Source organism: Taeniopygia guttata, chromosome 3, assembly GCF_048771995.1.
Source record: "Taeniopygia guttata chromosome 3, bTaeGut7.mat, whole genome shotgun sequence".
NCBI classification, from domain to species: domain Eukaryota; kingdom Metazoa; phylum Chordata; class Aves; order Passeriformes; family Estrildidae; genus Taeniopygia; species Taeniopygia guttata.
This window is the reverse complement of record NC_133027.1, coordinates 50,231,598-50,251,321: the sequence shown is the minus strand read 5'-3', so window position 1 is coordinate 50,251,321 and position 19,724 is coordinate 50,231,598.

Here is a 19,724-nt window from a genome sequence, read left to right as displayed (position 1 = left end):
TCTTCGGGGTGTTTAGTTGTCTTTTTGGGGTGCTTGTTTTGGGGGTGTTGAGTTGTTTCTTTGGGTTGGGGATGCTCGCAGCTGGGCGGCACGGCACTTCTGTCGCTGGCCGGTGCTGCGTGAACACCCGGGAGCTGCCGTACACTTGTCTTCTGAAACGCGGTACGACCCGTGTCGTCCCCAGCCATCTGGGAAAAGTGTAAAGAAAAAATCGCCTCTGAACAACACCCTGGCTCTTACGCTGCCAGAGGCACCTAAGGGACTGAGGGAGGCATGGCAGTCGCTGTAAAGTTCAGAGCTCCATACATTTTTCATAGAGACAGTGCACTTGAAGTTCATGCCTGGGCGAGCCTTGTTACAAGTGTTGTGTTTCGCTCTTTCAAATACTGGGAGACTCCCCAAAGAGAGATGGAATGAACGTGAGTTCAGTATTTCGTACTCTACAGATAAAGATATTTCACTTCAAAAATTGAATTAGGCTCAGAGGAGGCGTCTTTTTAATCGATCATGTCTCTCTGAAACATATTACATGATAATTTCGCTAAGTCCTTTAAGTGACATACATTTGAAATTTCACCTTTTTCATTCTATTGTTCCCCTCTGCTTATTTTTGTCAAGGATTCTTTCCCTATGTTTCTGTTTGTGTGAACCTTACACAAAAGCTGTGATGATGAGATGAACGTTCATGGTAAGCAGGGAAATGTGGTTGTAAAGCCATGCAGTTTCTCCCCGGGAAATCAGATAGATGTGATACTCAAAATTCTATTTGCCTCTTTTTTTCTTTTTTCTTTTTTTTCTTTTTTTTTTTTTTTAATGTTTAGGTTTTAGGTCGGTAATGTCTGTTTATAGGAACTTTTCCTTTTGCCGGTATCAATGTTTAATATGTCCGTTTACTCTGAGTACCTGAACAGCCTCCATCTAACAGGTCTTCAGATGAGATCCAGTGGAGCATGTTGCTTTACCAGAGGAATGCTTTTGAAGATGGGGCTCGCTCACTCGAAATCCTGTAAAGTTCATTCTCTGTTCTGGGCAAACAGCCAGCTGTTTTCAGCGCGAGCCGAATCTCAGTTGAATCGGATTATGCTGCCGAGAGATTCTCTTCTCTCCTAGTCCCCCCATGGCAATCACATGCTTCCATAAGTGGCGAGAAGATGAGGTTCATTCTCCCTGGCAGCTCTTGGAAGTGGAAGGGGCAGGGGCTCGGGAGCTGCAGTGCCCTGCAGCCGGGCGGTACAAGGCTAGCTCGGGGCTGCCAGCCCGGTGCTGAGAGCCGCCACCGCCTGGTGCAGCTGTAGCATCTCCCAGGTCGCACACTCATCTGTGTCCTACGTACCTCTCTCACCTGTTTGTTAATGTTTCCATGCCCTTTGTTAAACACGCTGTCTCTCCACACTGCGGCTGGATGAGTATTCTGGAAGCACGCTTCTGGGTGCTCAGTGGCCATTTCAGACTAATCCGACAGCTGAGCAGATCAGAACAACAGTGTTTGTGTAACTTTATTCCCGCTGATTAAACCAAATGAATGCATACCTGAAGTCCAGTTTGGGATCTGTCCATAAACGGGGGGGGGGGGGGGGAGAGGGAGGTGGGGGGGAGCTATAGGGAGGTCCTGTCCTCAGAGCAGCCCCCTTATTTGGCAGCCCCATTTTTAGCAATGAAGAGAAAAACTGTAGGTCTGTGGGCACAGCCCTGCTGCCATTGTGACAAATGGATTTCTTGCACATGGAGGTCCATCATAAATACGATGCCAAACTTTTGCTGTGTCCAATGAAATTATTTCCAATTACTTTTCACTTTGTCTTACCCCCACACCATACCACACACAGAGCATTACACCATCCCATGACTTCATGCTTTTAATATTGCAGCTTAGCCGTGCAGGGTTTTTTCCATGGTTAGACAAAAGTACTGGGAGGACCAATGATACAGGATGCATTCTGTTTAGTAATATCAGCAGTGGACTGCACCATACAATCAGTAGGCACTGATTGAGAGCAGCATTTTTTAACATTTTAATAATTTCTCAAGATGCTGTTCCTGTGGCTCAGTATCCCTCAGTCCTAGCATTCCTGGCCTGATTTCAAACAAAGCACTAAGCATGCTCTGCTCCCTTGTAACTGTTACTTCCCATGCTGACATTCAACTATGGCACAGCTGACATTTTCATTTATGTAACACCCAACTGGAGTAGTTTTATCAGAATATAAGCATAGAATCCATATAATTGTGAAAATTTAATTTTTGTTAAGCATTTCACCCCCCAGGTGAATATACAAGAGCTTCGTTTGATGACTCCTTTTTGTCATTTACCCTGAAGAAGCAATTCACCTTTTAGCATTGAATCTGGTTTCTATGTAGATTTTCCAATATTGTCACATGAGCTTAAACACAGACTCTCAAGGCACTGAACTGTCTCAGCCTTTTTGTTCTCCAACACTCTCCATGAATAAAAGGAAAAAAAAACTCTCCATGGCCACCAAAGATCATGGGGGATCAAGTCCTTTTAACTTTTGAGTTTCTGTCAATAAAGGTATACAAAGCTGTTAAAACAGCAACCTCGGTGACTGCCTAACACACTGCCCAGGGGTCTGGCCTAAGCCTAAATCCTTGTGCCTGAAGCACAATCCTTAAACTAGGTGGGGAAGTCCTCTCCTGTGGCTCCAAACTGGCAGCTGTGCTCTGATCCCACTTGAGACCTGGAAGGACTTGTAGCCGGACCAGAGGCTAACCAATAACTAGAGGGACAACACAGTACCAGTAAAACTTGTAAGTAGGGTAGCAGTACTAACAAAGAAAAGAATTTTATTAAGGCATGCCCCTATACCAGTTTCCCTGGATGCTAGGACTTGGGCTCTCACCTCTGATTAGCCAAATTTTAGAGATTTTAAACTCAATTTTTCCTTTTCCAGCTGAGTCTCCTGGAACTGCTGAAGTTGCTTTTGCTGTTGGCATCCCTTGGTTCCCAGCTCCAAGAAAAGAACCCCAGGTTTCAATGGTTGCAGATCTGTGGAAAAACTCTGAGTGTTGTACTCTCAAGGCTGTTTGTCTTATTGCAGGGATTCAGCCAGACAAACTAGACTCTTCTATCACATTTTTTCAAGGACAGGAAAACTGAGGTACTGAAGCAGTGCTAGCCACGACAGGACACGCACTGTCATTTCTCAATCAGCCACCAAGGATGCCAAGAGGAACAATCATGACCTCTTTTTCATCCCTCTGAATGACTGTTATATAGTTCTTGTTTGATTTTTATTGAATATATAAATTTTATGTTGATATGTAAATTTTAATATTTGCTATAATGTTTTGTTTATCTTAAACCTTTTTATTTTATTAAAACATGAATTGATTATGACTAAGAAATCAAATATTACTTTTTTTTCTTATCCCTGGAATGAAATAGTTGCAACTGGAGGGAATGAGATCTTTCATTAGCACACTCTGCTGCAACACCAGATGGATCAACATTAGCTCATCCCACTTATTCCTGCATGATGCTCCAGAGAGGGTTTAGTCATATTTCTGGTGAGTTTGGGTTGAGCACTATCCTGAAGCTGTAGTGCTTCTGTCTAGCTTATTTGAAAAAAACCCAGGTATCTCTAAAAGCAGAGCTGCATTGGAAAATGTTATCAGCCTTTTTTATGGTGCTTTTAGGGGACAAACAACAGCCATGGAGGCAAAGTGTTGGTGTGCACAAAAGTCCTTTGCTGAAAATCCTTCCCAGCCTCTTCTTGGGTAGAATTTACTAGGAGAGTCCAACTACTCCAACCACCTCCCAACACACATGACAAAGACTCACAGAAGTGACAAGTTTCCAACATGAGAGTTTGACTATGACAAAAAAAAAAGGAAGGGTAGAGCACAGCAAGCACAACCTTCATGTTATTCCTCAGTCTCCGTGAGCCCCTGTCCCACTTTGGCACCATTGTTACAGATAATCATGGCCTCACAAGACAAGTGGTTACAGGATGACAGGTCATCAGTCATGAATTATGAGTGCAGTGTGGTATTCATACACGTTAGTGGATGAACATCTATGGAAAGGCAACATAGCTGTGGGGAACATCAGCACACAGCTCATGTACAGTTCCCAGCCAAGAGCTCTGCATCTCGTGAAACAAGAGGAGAGGAGCATGGAGGCACAGACAGAACTGCTCTCCCCACTGGTTCTCTCTTCCTTGCCTTGCATGTGATGTGAGACACCCCACCCGCATCGCAGAGAGAGTGAGGAAGGTTGTGGGTGGTGAGGCCTATTATTTGCATCCATAATAAAAATACTTTATATTTTTCATTAGCTGCAGAAGGGAATGTAACAACTGACTAATAATTTTCTTTCTTGTAGGAGAATATTCACACACACGCACAGAGACGGGGAGAATTGCATTGCAATGCCTTTGGAGCCTGAGACCAAGCAGCTGCATCCATATAAAGAAGACAGATTACACAATACAGAAAAGGTAAAATTAAATAGAATTTATTCAATTCCATCACCTTCGGTGAGCAGCATAGGCACAATAAAAAGTACAATAAATAATCTGCGAATGCCTGAGCTTACAATAGTATAAGGTTCACAAGCAGTTCAGAAGCAGAACATCTGGAATAGCTCAGTTTCTCTAAGGAGGAGAATGGGGAGAGCTCCTGCCTCACATGTGATTGCCTCTTCTCTGAGATTTCCTTGCTTCACTGCTGCAGCAATCATTTCAGCATTATGTCACAGCCATGCAATCACCGGCAGCTTTTTGACAGTTGCAGACGTTTACCTACTTGTCCTCTTCCTAATTTGCATAAACATAAATGAATCCTGCAGAGATTAATTAAGAACAGTATTAACTTTCCTGCTTTGCTTGTAGCATAGGTCACTCACAGACTCAAAACCTCAGACTGGAAAGAGAGCTGAATCTCGAAAGCAACAGCTCATCAGCTCATCAGCTCAGGAAGCTGCGGGGAGGCAGACTGCTATTTCCCTTGCTGATATTCAGTACTGAAAAAGCAAGCAGGAAGAAGTCCCTAACCTGGTAGCAAAAGAGAAATTAATTTACAATAAATCATGTATTGCTGGTTTTGTGCAGCTGAAAATGCAGGAGCATTTTCAGTTTACTTGTTCTTTTCACAGAAACACGTTAAGATTACTTTAATTTCTTTGATTGTGTGATTCCTGTCCTTCTTCATTGCATTATTAAATGTTAACCTACAGCATGGTCTGATTTAAATGTCTCTACTTGTCCAGAAATAACAAGTTTTTAAATAATCCTGTTCTTCTGTGGAAAAACCATAACTCTTTTTAATGTTACTGTTTGGCAACCAGAAAATGTGATACACTGATGAGAAAAATCAAACCAATTCCTTTTGATTTTGAGGGAGCAAGTCTTGAAAAGTCAATTTCAAGATAAATATGACAATTTGATATTGCTTTATTTCCTTACTTATCTGTATTTTATAGAAAACTCTCCAGTCCTGCAGGATCTTCTCTGCCTGGGCAGTTCAGGAAACAGGTTGGAGGCACGCTTCAACACACAACTTGGGAAATAATTTTGGAAATTACACATCTCACAGCAGAGGTGGTTTATTTGTCCATTTGCAAGCTAGATAATTAACATTCTGTCAAGGAGAGGCCTGGGTTTCCAATAATTAAGTTGCTCTTGGACTGAGAAGCATTTCGCTGCCCTGGTTTCAGCACACCGTCTCCATATAACAGTAGCTTAGTGGAATGTAGAAGCCTGTGATGCACGTGAGATCATTTAAGGTGATCTCGAGGTCCTCCTGGCCATGCCCTCTCTGGGTAGAGCAATGTCCAAACAAACACTCAAGGTGAGAGGTCAGAGATGAAGAATGACAGAATCATTTCAGTCGGAAAGTACCTTGAAGATCACCAAGTTCAGCGATTAACTCAGCACTGCCAAGGCCACCACTAAACCATGGTCTCAAGCAGCACATGTATGTGTTTTTTAAATGCTCCCAGGGCTGGTAACTCAACCACTTCCCTCTTTCAACCTCTTTCAATGCTGAACAACCCTTTAAGTGAGGAAATCCTTTTTAATATCCAATCTGAATTGCCCCTGGTGCAACTTGTCCTGTCAGCCTGGTGCTTATTATGTGTGAGAAGAGACTGACCCCCACCTTGCTGCAAAACCTCCTTTCAGGCAGCTATAGACAGCAATAAGGTCTCTCCTGAGCTTCCTCCATTCCAGGCTAAACAACCCCAGCTCCCTTGGTTGTTCCTTGTAAGACTTGTTCTCCAGACCCTTCACCAGCTCCACTGCCCTTCTCTGGCCATGCTCTAGCACCTCAATGTCTCTATTAGTGAGGGGCCCAGAACTGAAGAAAAGATTCAAGGTGTGGCCTCACCAGTGCCAAGTACAGGGGTACAATCACTGGTCCTGCTGACCACACTGCTTCTGATACAGGCCAGGACTGCCAGATTCCAGGGCAAAGTGACACAGCAGTTTTGCTGGACAAGAATTCCATCTGGAAAAAGGATTTCAATATTTAAAGCAAACCACCTCAGGAGAAAAATGAAAGTTCATTTTGTAAGGGAGAAAAGCCATTAGATGGACTGAGGAGAAATTAAAGGGGCTTCCCAAACAGTAAATGTGTTAACCTCTAGAGAAAACCAATCATACATATTGCATGCCTTAGCAGTATTGTAATATATCTCATTGACAGACTTTTGTCCTAGTTAATAACACCAGAGGCCTCCGGGTTTCTAATTATTGCCATCATATCCCTATGGGGAAACAAAATGGTAGTGCTGAAACTGAAATTAAACCCAGTGGAGATGCCAGCAAGGTCCCAGGGAATGCAGCCCCAGCCCTGACTGAGTGCAGGTGCAGTGTGGTGCTCCCTCCTCCCCCGGAGCCATGGGGAGAAGGGTCCAACTGAGGACAGGCTGCAGAAGGCAGCAGCAGAAGGGTTGTGCTTTCAAGCAGTGGTCATGACAGCGGTGCAGGTTTAGCTTTTCCCTCTTCATTTCACCTGCACACACCATTTGAATTGGTGCTGCTGTGACCACAGCTGTGGCTTTGCTGGCAGTGCCTACCCTTCATCATCTATTCAAACTTCTCATGTCTTCCTCTCTGGCCTTGTGTACATCTAGTCCCACCTGTGTCACCTCCCCCACACAGTCCCACCTTCTCAGATCCAAAAATCTGTGACAGGCAACACAGCAACACTCTAGTTAATGCTGCAGGGAAGGAGAATGACCGACCTTGGCACTCCCTTTCCTCCTTTCTATCATTTCTAATTTCCTGAGAGTTCCTAGGACTGTCAGAATCCTGGTTACACCGTGAGGCTGCCCTAGAGTGTGGGAAATATGAGAACAAACCTGCTCTTTTACTAGCATGACAATGCTCTAAAGACACCAAATCAGAGCATCTTTAGCATAGGGACTACAACAAGCCGGGTGCTTTATTAACTCCATCAAGTAATGGCACAGACTGCCCAGGATGGAAAGTGTCCATCCTTGGAGGTTTTCAAGATCCAGCTAGTGAAATCACAAGGCACTTGGTTTCACAGGAGGTTGCACCAGTGTTCCCGTCCAAGGAAAGTTATCCTACAGTCCAGTGAATTAGGATTTTAGTTGTGCCAAGCTGTGTTTCAGCAGTATGTGTATGTGTAACTGTGGGGTCAGAAAAACCCAGAAGGGAAAAGAGATGGAAAGAGTAACCTTTTCACTTCTCATTTTATTAGGATAAAGTTACAGAAAAACACAAAAGGATGAGGATATATAAAGTGACTTACTCCCACATTCTTCAAGAACGAAAATAAAATTATGTGAATAAAGCAACAACAAAGCGCTTGACAAATGCAAATTCCTAATTACTCATATTTATTGGAAGGAGTGGAAGAAATTCAGCTCTCTTGCCATACTCCTTGATGGACTGGAGAAAGGAACACCTCTTAGAATTATTGCCTCAATAAGATTCAGTATGTATGTGACTGACTGGATGTTTTAATGTATCCATCAATGGGATAACAACTAAAAAAACCAGATAAAAATCAGAATACTTCCTTTGGAAGCAGCACTCTTTAGGGATATTTATTATTGGTTTTTGGTGATTCTTTATATCTGGTACATTTTTGTGAGATGCCTTAATCTTTCAAAAATAAAGATTGATCTCCAGGTATTAACAAATTCTCCTTTCAAAGTGTAAAGTGCCTTTCCATGTTATCTTTTTTTTCATGTGTCAATTTGTTTTGCAGGCCTTTTTGGCAAGACATAACTGCAATTCTGTGAGTGAATGAGAGGAGAAATTGTTGTTAAGCCAAATCCAAAAGCTAGTGTGCTGAAGGAATTAGAGATTAAATACATAGCATTTTGGGGCAAGAAAATCACACCTGCTTGTCACACTTTGCAAATAGGTGAACTCTTTGGGTGATTAATGAAAGTTACTGTCAGGTTCAAGGCTTTATTAAATTATTATTTATTATATTAGTTCTGAATTATTGAAATAGCAGCAGCAGACATGATTAACAGGACAACTTGTACTTAGGAAGGTAGCACCTAAGGAGGACATTATGTCAGCATCATCAGCAGTGTTCAAGATGAAGAAGGATGCATGGAAAGTCAAATTATTTCCATGGCGAATCTTGATTCATTCCAGAAGTTAGATTTGATGTTCACAGAGTCATGTCCCACATATAGTCTGAGAACATGCTAATGGTTAATAAATACTGAATTTTGAAAAGAGATATGGAAGCCAGAGTCTATGGGCAAGAGTGTTGGACCAAATTCAGCTCTTTTTGCTGACTGGAATGTTAACTTCTCTTGACTTGGTCATTTTAACTTATTCTTAGAGCATATTCAACAAGCTCCCGTGCTAAACAACTGGACTTGGGTGGAAATTTTATTTGGTTTAAGACTTTTGCTGCAGGTGTATAAACTGCTCTTACAAACACAGATCTTCTGGTTTCTATACACATTTGTACCAAACTGCAGAGCTGGAGCCTCTGCACTTAGGATGGAGAGCAAGGAAACAGGATGAATAATGTGCTTGTCCTGGTGTACAAGCATTCAGGATTTGCTTCTTCCTCCACTGGGATTAATGAACATGTCTATCATATTCTGAAAAGTATTTGACTGTCATGCCAACAGAAGCAAGAGCTAGTCTCAGTGATAAGAACTACTTAGCAGACAGATATAATGTCCGTGTTGAAGTAAAAGCAAGTAAATCCCACCATAATGTGCTCCTGTATATACTGTGAAATCCTTCTTAAGGAAGCACAGCCTGGGTAACAGAGTTTAAATCCAGCTGAGATGTCTGGGACTGCTTTTTCAGCTTTCTCTGACTCAGTAACCCAGCACAGAACTGGAGAGAAAGTACCAGAAGGATAGTAACATGCAAAATATTTCACAGCATCACTCGAAAACTGAGTTGCACCCATTAAAATGTATTGCCTGACAACTAATCCTGTAAACTCCTGCTTACTGCCCCATGAAAAGCCTGCCAGATAATGCCAGCTTTTCTGCCCACTTCTCTTCCTTGGACAAGCACAGACTGCATATGCAGTTTGAGATTCAACTCCCTCCACCTCAATCTTTCCAAAGAATTTACCAGAAAGAAAAATGGGCAGCAAAGTTAATGTTACTGAAGGGGAACTGTCCTTTCAAAATCTATGAAAAGCACAGACATTTCAAATTTTACATCCAAAACTTCTAGTAAAGATTGGAAATCTGTGATACAATAAACATAACACACCTTGTGTTTGTATCTCTCTGGATTTGAATCTGAGTCCTTTTGAAATTACAAGGAAGAGCAGATGGATTGATGCAAAATGCAACCTCAGTACTGTGGTCCAGGGGCAAAGAAACCACAAGCCCCCTGCACCACAGCATCTGCCATTCAGTGAGTGTCAGCAGTTCAGTGCTTTGTAGATTAAAAGAGAGATACTTCTGTACTTCAAAATACCATAAGTGGTCAGTAAAATACCTGCACATGGGATATTTATTTACTCCAGATAAGGTTCTCCTGTATGACAAAAATCTGCCATGTGCCCAAGCCACATCATGGCAAAATAGCAACTTGTTCATTCACACTGAATCGAGAGTATACAAAAGTGTATAAAATCTGTACTGAAAGCAATTAAAAAAATTTGGTGGATGGGAGGCTGAACATGACTGGCAATGTGCACTTGCAGCCCAGAGCACCAACTGTGTCCTGGGCTGAATCAAAGGCGGCGTGGCCAGAAGGGCAGTGGAAGTGACTCTGCCCCTCTGCCCTGCCCGTCTCTGGTGAGACCCCACCTGCAGGGCTGCACCAGCTCTGGGGTCCCAGCACAGGATGGACATGGACCTGTTGGAACATTTCCAGAGAAGAGACATCAAGATATTTAGAGGGATGGAGCATCTCTCATACAAAGAAAGGCAGAAAGAATTGGGTTTGCTCACCCTGGAAAAAAGACAGCTTGGGTGACCGAACTGCAGCCTCCCAATACCTGAAGGGACCCTGCAAGGAGGATGGAGGAGACTTTTGACAAGAGCATGTAGTGACAGGAAAAGGGAAAATGGATTCAAATTAGAAGAGAGATTCAGATTAGATATTAGGTGGGTTTTTATTGTGAGGGTGATGAGACAAAGGAACAAGTTCCCAGAGATGTTGTGGGTCCCCATCCCTGGAAGTGTTCAGGACCAGCCAGGCTGGATGGTACTCTGAGCAACTAGGTGAAGGTATCCCTGTCTGGTATGTCAGTAGTGGTGGAACTAGATCACCTTTAAGGCCCTTTCCAACCCAGACCATTCTATGATTCTGTGAATAATACCATAATTGATTATGGTATTTCCACCTGCTGGACCAGTTGCTGGGTTAGGAGTCCCTGTGGGTGACATACATCCCTGTATTAGAGGATGAGTACAAGAGCCATTGACAGGAGTCACACCCCAGACATTTTACTTAAAATAAAAGAATTTTACAAGTAAAATAAAAGCTATGTGCCTGTCCTTCCAAAGGGACTGGATTTCAGACAGAGTGAGACACTGTCTTGCTTTGTAGACTATTTCAGGACAGCAGTACCCAGAGGAAGTGTTTGCAATGAGTAGCTGTACATGAGCTAGAGCTGTGTCCAATGGTAATTCAGCAGTAATCTGTGCACAGAGCAAGACAGAAATCTTGGTAGGCCCCTTACAAGCTGTGAGGTTATGTCACAGTAAGCAGTGCAAGCAGCTGCAGTAGCTTTCTGAAAGGTCTGGAGGGTTTAACAGCTACAATATAGCAACAAAACATACCCAGAAAATGTCAGTGTGACAATTTTGTAGGCTTTCAGCATAAAGCTTGGAGACACCCTGAGCATATTCTGGAAGCCAAACCTTTTTTTTTTTTTTTTTTTTTTTTACAGTCCTTACCATGTGCCTGAAAGTCAGCACTGCTTTTTCTGACAGAGAGCTCTTCGGGAGTCTCTTATGGTGTTTTGGGATGATTTTGCAGCAGGTGAAAAGGTTTTTTCAGCACAGGGTATTGCCTATGTGCAGCAAAAATTAATGATGAGAAATTACAACTAAATTGGATGGAAATTGCAGGTTTACAACCATCACTGCTGTCCTGAAATTTTCCTACTCCCCAAACCCTGCCCAAACGTGTGTGTTTTGCCTATTTCTATGCCTCTGTGCCATCTTCTTTCCCTTCTTCCACCATTTTACTGCTTTTTGCAATACACAAGGTGGTACCAACACGATCCATTTTTCTCCTGCAAAGGAAGAAAACCTAAGCTTTGGCTTTTTTCCTTTACCTTGTGACTTTGCCAGTCTCAGTGCACTGGTTAAAAAAGAATCATGATTGGCATTCATGATAGGAGCAGAACTGATGCAAGATAAATCAATAGCAACATGGGCTAAACCAGCTTCAGTACATCTATCATAGTAATTCACCTAAGTTTAAATCAATTTAATTAAACGGACTCACTTTTCTGCTAGAGACAAGGCTTTACAGTGTGCCAACTTTAATCCATTGACTGAATTAAAATAATAAAAAAAAGGGTGGCTGGCAACTTTCAGGTTCAAGATGATGAGTGACTGGTAGTGTCATGGAGAAGGAGCTATACAAAGGTGTCTGGATGTGATCTTAAAAGAAGAAAATTATTCAGAATGAAGAAATTTCTCTTAGAGTGCAATGTTATGTAGTAAACAACAATTGTTTCCTGAATTGTTAACCCTGTGCACTATCAATATCCTTGTAACCCTTGCTTCTGGTGGACAATCACCTCTTAGCAAAGTAAAAAGCCTTGCATGCTGACAGAGGCAGCATGACTGATAACTGCATATTAATAGCTAGCCACTTTACAAAGTAAAACTTACTGGTTTAAATCACTTTCCCCTTAAAACCACTTGTTTCTAGGGTAAGTCACACCCCTGGCAAAGGTGGAATAATACAACTATGAGTTTTACTTAAAAATTAATATTAGTTTCGGCACCTGGAGATTTAGTTCGGCTCAGATTGTTAGTGAGAACTTCCTAAATTGTAGTTTGAGTCTCCTAAACTCTCTAGGCGAGCCTAGACTTTGCTGCCCCTCTGCAATACTTTCAAGTAGACTGTTATGTGCAATTACTGTATCATGGGATGTTTTGGCACCCAACACCAGAGACCTCTGGTTGAAATGCTCACAGGTGTGGTAGGCTATGAAGCCCTGCCTTTTCCATGGAGAACATTTTGTTTATGGCTGGGGCCATTTTTACCAGACCCAGTTTTGTAGAGCTCATCAGTTGCAATAAGACAAAGAATGACTTTATGTGAGAACTCTTCATCATCCTTCCTCTCCAGCTGACAGATGACCTCCAAGCAAACATCATTTTCAAGCCCCTCCATTACAGCGAAGTTGACTTATTGTCATGTCATTGTTGCTGGCAGCTCCTCTGCCTGCACTGTGGCCTCTCAGAGGCTCCCATCAGACACTGAGATGATGTTTCCAACTTAAAATTTTCCCCTGTAGAAGGGTTAGAAGTTTTGTGTACAGACATAAATGATACAAACCTATTTGCTTTATTGTTCCCTAGCTCCCAAAATAACATCTCCTTCTTCTCTAGTGCACAATCCACTTTGAAAGATAATTGGTATGAACCTGGTGGAATGTGTAACATAGATATTTCTTTCTGTTGCTTCTCTGCCCTTCCTTCCTTGCCCTAAAATCATGAGGGGAATTTAGGTGCCTTGATGACTGATGTTTCTTTTAAGACAACCAACTGAAGATGGTTTACATGCAGTTTCTCATTCTGGGGGAAACGAAATTAATTTCAACAGGGACTTATTTCCCTGAAAAAAAAAAAAACAAAAAAACCAACTATTCTAAATTCAATGATAACAAGTCCTAAAAATTTTTTTAAATCAGGATTTTGTCTCTAAGAACATGTAAGATTCCACTTTAACCCAGAAATGTTCTCATATAACTACTTCTGGTTTTCTGATGGCTGACTTTATTTGCTTGACTTCTTCCTGTCTGGTTTCTGACTTCTTTTTTTCTCCAGAGTCTGTCTGATGTCTAAGGAGCAAATCACAGCAAATAGTTCCTGCTTTGTCCAGCTAATTGCTACACTGACACTATGAGCAACAGCAAAGGGAGTAAGATAGGAATTTGAGCAACAATAAAGTGAAATCCTTGGTAAAACAGGCAAAAAAGGAAAAAGACAAGACTAGGAAACAATCAGTGTTGCACTCAAATCCCACCTACCATGTTTATCATTTTTTTATCCTAGTAATAGAATTCATCATCAGAGTGCTCCCTCAGATCTGCTTGCTATCTTGTATGCCACAAATAAGTATATTTTGATAGTGTTAGACTCCTTAATTACTGGCCACTACTATTGCAATAACAGCGTGATGCATCTGTCCATCCTCTTCTAGGAAACATTTCTCTTGTGTCCTATTTGTTTCTCTTGCCCTTCTTGGCAATATGCAGTTTAAAATGCAGGATAAAATGATTTTGTCTATCATAGCAAAGTCACATGTAACTGCTACCAGCTTGAGTTTTGTGTGGAATGCATTTTAAAGGTTCACCAATCTTTTGCCTAGATTGGCAACAAATGAAAGGTTCGCACTGAGTGTTTTCAATTATTGAGAAACAATCCTCAAAAGAGCTCCATCTCTTATACCAATCTGGGTAGTTACTGCACAGGCTCAGATATTAGGACTCTTGGCAATAGCTAAGAAAATACATCTGGAGTGTTGCTCAGCTGGGCTCTAAAAATGTAGACTGCTGAATGCAACCCCAAATCTGGGTATCCTGCACCAGTAAGCTCAATTGCATGGAAAATTTTGGTTCCAATTAAGCAGGGGCTACTAAAAGTTGTGCTATGACTTTGTGGCTTTGTAAGATAAGGTCCTTGGTGGCAGTACCAGCCTGAGGAATTGGTGGCCTCCCTTCCCTCTTCCTCACCACCCCATGTCTTCCTAATGTTCTGCTCAAACAGATTTCTGCCTGAGGCACTGTTGTTCCACAGCACTGTGAATGTGATAAAGGAATCAACAGAGCTGGTCCAACAATGTTTTCAGTTGGTCATTTTTAGGCTGGGCCAGTTCTGTGCTAGGTTTGCATGCAGGTCTGATGTGTGAGGAGAGCTGGGCAAGCAGCAGCAATGGGGCAGCAGCTCCTTAGCACCACTGCTCGTGCTGTGGTGTGGAGACTTTGTGTCATAAAAGCACAGCTGAGGAGAGGATTGCCAAAGGGCTGGGTGCCACTAGACTGCCAAGAGAGCCCCCATCACTTGTGGTTTTCAGATTTCTACTTATTCAGTTGACATAGAGTGGCACTAAATTAAATACTTAAGGTAGATTAAGTGACCTCATCTGCAGAAGTGTAGCTCCCACATGTGTCACATTCAGGGTTAGAAGCCAAATTTCTGGAGTTACTTTCCTAAAACATGAGGCCAGGCTTGCCTTCTCACAGAATGACACCTGGCAGAAAGGGCCTTTGTGCCTGCCTCAGGAAAATCCTGCCTGCTGCCTGAAGCTTGAGTAAGGAGATTATCTCTGCTTCCTCACCTGTAAAAAGATAATTATACTGCCCAAATTTCTAAAGAACCTTTGCATCTCCAGATAAAATATACTACAGAGAAGCTGTGCTACATGAATTATTCAAGCTAAATTAAATTAATGAAGACTGTGGAAACTCGGTTGCTTTTGTTTCTTTTTTTAATGTGCTAGGTTCAGATTCTGCAGTGGCCTTTCTGGTCTCAAAATATTCTGAAAGCAGAGCACTACTAGCTCACAGCTCTGCTTAAAATATTTTCCTCATTGTCTGAAAATATATTAATTTAATTATTGACAAGTCCATTTGTGAGAGAGCTATTGAAGCGTGACCAGCTCACCACAGTGTTTTCTCTAACCACAGAATGCCACAGGAGTGAAAAATGAAAAGTCAATGCAATCTCTGTGAGCCAGCAAGATGGATTTATGAGGAATTACAGGCTGGTTTATAAGGAAAAGAATTATCATTTGGACAACAATGTAGGATCATAAGGACAGGTCTTGCAGTGCCCAGGACCTGGACAGAACATGTACAATGTCACTCAGGATGCCTTAAATCCTTTGCACCAGTGCTTTTGGGTTAGCTGTACTTCCATCCCTGATGTGGGCATCTTAAGATCCCCTCTCCCTTTCTCTGTCCCCAAAAAGCCAGGAGATACCTCCAGCATGAAATTCTGCAATTCTCATGCCGTAATTTGGGATGTGGGGCTGCCAGCACTAGTTTGCTGGTAGCCTGCAACAGCAGCTTAACTGAAATAAAATTATTATTTATTTTGCCAAAAATTTGCACAGCTCTTGGTGAGAACAGATTTAAGAGAGAAGCCTTACACATTATATTTGTACTCATCCTTAATTTTCCTTGATGGAACATAGGCAGACATGGTATTTTTCTCCAACATGGAGAACTGGAAGCTGGCTGTCAGGCTTGCAGCCTATTTCCCGAGATTAATTTTTTTTTTTTTTTTTCCAAACATATCTTTAGCCTGTCAGCTTTTTCTGTTTCACATAATTCCCTGCCCTTTTTTGGAACCTTGGAGGTATTAGGGGCTCCTCTGAAAGCAGGCTGGAATACTGGAGGAGCCTCCCAGCCTGAGTAGAGACAAGACATTGTTATCCTCATTACTTTGAAGCTGAGTACCTGAGCTTGCTTAACCAGGTCATTATTTTACTTTTCCTTGCTCCTGTAAAAATCCCATTATTGCCTGCTTTCAATTAACTCTCTGGATTCAAACAAAGCAATACGAAATGTGGGGAGGGGGCAGGAGGAGCAATATAGCATAATCTAAGGGTCATGCAGGCATTTTCCCAGTTTGCCTCACTTTGTTACCACAGAATTCCATGTGATCCTGAAAACATGGATTCTTGCCTAGAGTCTATAATAAACAACCTGTCATCACTGTGTTTCTGTTTATTTAAATTAACAGAGGGATCATTTCTGTCTGGCATGCAGCAGAGCGAAAAGGCAGGAGCGGAGCGGGCTTAGCCATGCCACCCCCTTCCTGCTGCTTAGGCAAGGCTGGGCTGAGTCCCAGCGCCAGTCCCAGCCCCTGCTGCCCCTAAACTGTGCTTGGGGCTGTGGAAACAGCTTGGAGAAGCCTCCTTCCCGGGGAAGGGCAAGGGTTTTGTAATTCACTGCAAAGTACCTGCCTATCTACCAGCCAAGCCAACAGGTTTGTTTTTTCCAGAGGCAGACCTCAGACCCAGACTCACACTGCACTGCTGGAAGGGACAGAGGGAGGGAGGGAAAGAGGAAGAGAGGAAGGGAGCATCATCTACTAAGGTGAGGTTTAGGCAGCTGCTGAGCGCATTCACTGTTTCTGCATCCACTGGCATGAAAGTAGAGCTGAATCCAGCCTGCCTAAAATCTGAAGGGAAAGGATACGGTTCAGGGAGACACAGCTATCTGGGTCTCTATTCTCACTGCCGTCTCCCCACCCTTTTCTGGGTGTGCTTGAGGTTAAAAGAGCTGTGGTTTGGAGTAACTGTACTGAACCACTAGAAAGAGGCACACTGCCAGGGGAGGACTGTGGAGGAGCCCAGCTCAGGTAGGTCTGCTGTGTTCCCATGGCAGAGTAACATGGGGCTGTGGCCCAGGGGTAGTGAAGAGGAGCCATGTCTTCCCCTTCCCACCATCTCCTCACACCTTACAGCTTCTGTGGCTGAGGCCAGGCTGTGGCCTGACTCCCAGCATTTGGAGCCAGCTGCTAGCTACAGGGATGCATGGGCTGTGGTGTGGCTCTCTAGCTGCTGAATGCCCACAGGGGAACCTTTATACTAAGGTGCAGTTAGAGTACATGTTTTCCTGTGGTCTGGTCTGCGGTGGACATCTCTGCATCTGCCCAACACCTCAGCCACACACAGCAAACCAGAACACAAAGGTGTTACATTTCAGGAAACACCATGTTCCCCGCCCCACCCCCCCCAAAAAAAAAAAAAATTCAATCATTAGGAATGTGTCTGTAAAACCTACTTGGTACTTCAGTTTTGTTGAGGTGAAATATGAACAAAGTAGTGAGTGTATATGGATGTTCTTGATTGATTAGCTGGTGAGGAAAGGGTGTTTTTTACTCTCCTTGTTCCCCATGCAGTGAGCACAACAGAGTTCCTCACACTCATTATTTGATCACCTCCAAAAATAGATTCCTGCATATTTCATCCACCAGAAACTTGCAGAGAGAGAAAAGACCTACTTTTCTTTTTTTTCCTGCCAGTTGTGCCTGAAGCAATGTCACACTCTGAGCAACTACTGGACAGCTTTCTAACTTTCTTCTCTTCACAAGGAGATGGCTATACAAATGTCAGGGCTCTGAGGGCACCAGGGGCTCTACTGCCCCTGCCTAGCCTTTGCTGGATCCACCTGGATCCAGAAGCCCCATTTCAGTCCAGCCTAGGGTCAGGCCCTGCCCCACTGACACCACAGCAGCGCTGGCTCTGTGTTGGGATCCCTCAGTTGTACATCTCAGCCTTCTCTCTATCCTGTCTCCTGCTCCCTCTCCTTCAGCTCCTGAAGGGAGCTCCTGGATGGTCCTTGGCCCTTATCACTTCCCATGTCAGGGGCCATTAGTGGACTTTGTTACAGCCATTGTCTCTGCCCTCCACAGCCAGAGCCTGGGGGGCAGCATCCGCTGGAGAGGACATGGCCTGCGCTGGAGTCACCCTCAGGTCCCAGCTCGTGCCCCTTTGGGAAGAGCTGTCCCTCACTGAGGAAACCAGCTCTGACAATACAAGTGTGGAAAAGCGATGGCAGTGAACCACCTTCATCGTGCAGTATTTCTGTGTTCAGGCAGTAAGGGACATCCCTGACCCTGTGCTAGATGGACAGAAAACATCTGCAGCCTGAGTCATGTGCGTGGTGGTGGCTTTGCACAGGAGCAAGGGGGAAAGTATGGCACTCAGACTCCAAGGTCTTCCTTCTTTAGAGCCATCTAAAAGTCTTTAAAGCACCCATTTAACCATCTGTAATTTTAGTTCTATACTTCACCACTTATCTCTCTTGTGATAATGCCTGGTTTTAAGCAAATAAAAGTCCTCTCAAACCTTCCCTCAGAGGTAGAGGCTTCCCTGACCTTGCCAGACAATTCTTTCCTGTTTGTTAATCTCTCTGTCATACTGGGAGACTCAGCACTCCAGCCTTGGCCTTGCAATCGCCCAGCCATGAGGAGACGCTGCTCCCCTCAGCCTGTGCTTTCCCTCTGTACAGCACAGCCCAGCCCAGCTGCCAACGAGGCTGTATCAGCGAGGCCAAATGAGATGTTCCTGTTTTCTCTGCCCATTCACACCCTCTCCTCTGAACTGTCTCCCAGCTGATCCCATCTTTCCTGAAGATGTTTAAAAATAACAGCAATGCCCACCTGTGGAGCAGATAGGCATCTCTGTGAGCTGATTACAAAATGGACACAAAGCTCAAAACCAGCTTGCAGAATACAAACAAGATAGTTATAGTGATGACAGATCTTGTGACAAGTCTCCTTGTTGTTTCTCATTTTTCCCAAATATAGAAACACTGACATTTCTATCTTTTCTTTAAAAAAGGGTTGTATACCTTATGAACAGGAGAGCTGAAGCCAGACCTTCATACCCTTCTTACATTTTATTACTTTGTCAAAATAGCATTTGGTAGCAGCAAGACTGTGACAGAACACAGGTTTTTTATAAATATTGCCTAAACTGCACCCCTAACTTCCTCACCTTTCTTTCAGCCTCATTCCTATTTCTTATTCTCTTTCTTTCATCATAGTGGCAAAGAGTCAGTTTCCTTCTGACTCTTATTTCTCAAAATTACTGGTCATTCTCCTGGTTAATTTAAGCTTCTAAAATAGCTATGAAAAAGCTTATTTTCCCAACAAAAAATTAAAATGCTGACATCAGACAATAAATCACTCCTAAGAATACTACTACTAATATTTCATATTCAGCAATAAAAGGCAGACAAATGACAAAGAGAAGTTAACTTTTTAAAAGTTACTAATAGAATCGTGGCTTAAGAAAAATACAAAACATACACATATATGTGTCTAGATAAACAAACAAGTAACTGCAAAATATCTACTAACTCTAACTGGGAAACAGACATCAGGAGCATCAGATTCTTAGTCTAGTTCTTCTTTCTGCTTACGTGAGATAATTTTTTCATCAAAAAGTGATTATCAAGCACAATTTGTCTTTGATTGCCCAAAGTTTTCCCCACTGATAAATTGAGACTATGTGTTGGAATGTGGGAAAACAAAGAGAGAGCAATTATGACTGAAATATTAAGACTTCAGTTTTATATTCTCAAAA